This window comes from Cyprinodon variegatus, unplaced genomic scaffold (assembly GCF_000732505.1).
Source record: "Cyprinodon variegatus isolate N-32 unplaced genomic scaffold, C_variegatus-1.0 Scaffold66, whole genome shotgun sequence".
NCBI classification, from domain to species: Eukaryota; Metazoa; Chordata; class Actinopteri; order Cyprinodontiformes; family Cyprinodontidae; genus Cyprinodon; species Cyprinodon variegatus.
Window position 1 is genome coordinate 356073 of NW_015150519.1, and position 2047 is coordinate 358119.

The following is a 2047-nucleotide window of genomic DNA, read 5'->3' on the forward strand; positions in this document are numbered from 1 at the left end:
TGGGTATCCAAATTATAGTAAGGGAAGAATTGCAATAGTCCAGCCTTGAGGTAAAAGGGAAAAAAAAAATACTTGGAAAATTACATACATGAAAGAAAGCAACACTGGATACTTTTGCATTAAATTTAAAGCACCTCCCACATTTGGTATGAAAACCAAGGTATGCCATACAGACCAGTGACCAGCCAGGTAGAAACAATCAAATCACTCATATCTGTTATAGAGTTTTCACTTAGTTTAAGTCAATTTATCTACTGTAACTCAATAGAGATATTTTAACAATTCTTTACAGCCCTTTTTTAAATCTATTTTTTGGGCTCTAATTAGCTCATAAACCGGCCTGTAACTGTTCAGTCAGATTACTCTTTAATAGATACTTTCTTTCATGATAAGCATTTCTTTTTACAATTCTTTAAAAACAAATCCTTGAGATGCATACATCTAACAGTTTAAAACTGTATACGTAACTATTACTTTGTATGTTTCTAGGTACGTATCAACATTTGTGTACCTGGTGGATGTGGAGAATATTTTCAGAACTTTTATACAAAGAAATTTACATAAAATATTTGCATGTCAGTCAGCATTTCCAGACTTGCATGGTGAGACCTCCAATCACCGTGATGCAAACACTACAGATCTGCATGGAAATGGAGATGCAGTTCTTTCCTCTGATCATAAGTGCATGGTGACAGATGGGCAATGGTGGAGTACTAGTATACTTCATGAATGAAAATGTGCTCATAGTGTAGTTCTGAACAGAAACTGCATTAAAAGCAATAAGATTTCCCAATAAAACATCGACATCTTCAGAAGCAGGAAAAAGTTGCACAAAAATGGTGAGAAGTTCCAGAAAAGGTGGAAGCCTGAGTTTTGAATAGCTGTAAATCATTCCCGCTTCAGGTGAATGATAAAAATTTGTGACCATTTTTGAATCCAGGAGTGTCTCTGCTAGGATAATGGAGCAGTTGTTGAGGCCTCTCGCCACCTTTCCCTCCTTGACAAGTAAGCATCAAGAGAATGGAGAAGAAGCCGTTAAATTGCCTTAACAGCTGTGCAGGGTATGAATAACTCGTTAGCTGTGTGCATTTTAAGTCATCAAATCCCGAACCCCCTCACCTAACCCTCATTTGCAAAGGGGACAGGAGGGAGGTGCTAATTAAAGTGATAAAGAGAACAAATCGTATAAAATGTGGCGCTCTATTTTTTTTTTTTTTCTTAGAGGTTTGGGTTGAGGTGTTGGTACGCACAGAAAGAAAAATTCACTTTTACATCTGTATTCTCAAACACTCTGAAGGTGATATTTCATGTTTAATTAATTACGCAGTCTCTTTAACTGCATCTTGGCAAATGTGCTGCCAATTAGATAGTGTGGAGAAATTGTTTATTGTTAATTAATGGCTGATTTCTGGGGAAAAAAAGGTCACATTTTCTGGTATCATACCTTTTTATCTAAATGGTTTAAACAAAGAAATGGGCATCCACATCTGCTTGGGTAACCCTGCCTGTCTGTCTGTCTGTCTGTTATTTTCATTAGTACGACAAAGGGCTTTACATGCAAAACATAGTATAAAAAAAACATAAAAGCATTTTTACAACATATTCATTGAACAGTTTTAAAAACAGCAATAAAATAACTGAATACCCCTGATGTAAGGTCATTCTGGCCCATAGTTTTCATAATCAGCTGGTGTTTTTGTCAATTCCCCCTAAAATAACTGGTTTAACTGAGTGAAGTTTGTAGAGCACCCTTCATATACTTCAGCTACTGTATGTCTACACATTTTCAGTAGTGCTGTGACTTAATGCAGGACTTTGTGACTGCTTGTCTAATCTAAACCGCTGAATTCTGTCTCCTTAACCCACTTTGCACCTTCTGTGTTTTTATGCCCAGGGTCACTGACTATTTGAAGACCTATTTTCAACTTTATTCAACTTCCTGGCTAATATGTTGGGATGTTGCCACACATGAAGTCCTTTCCTTCTACATTATAGTAATTTAATATTTTGTTAGACTTTGTATGGTGCTGTAACCTCCAGGTATAAT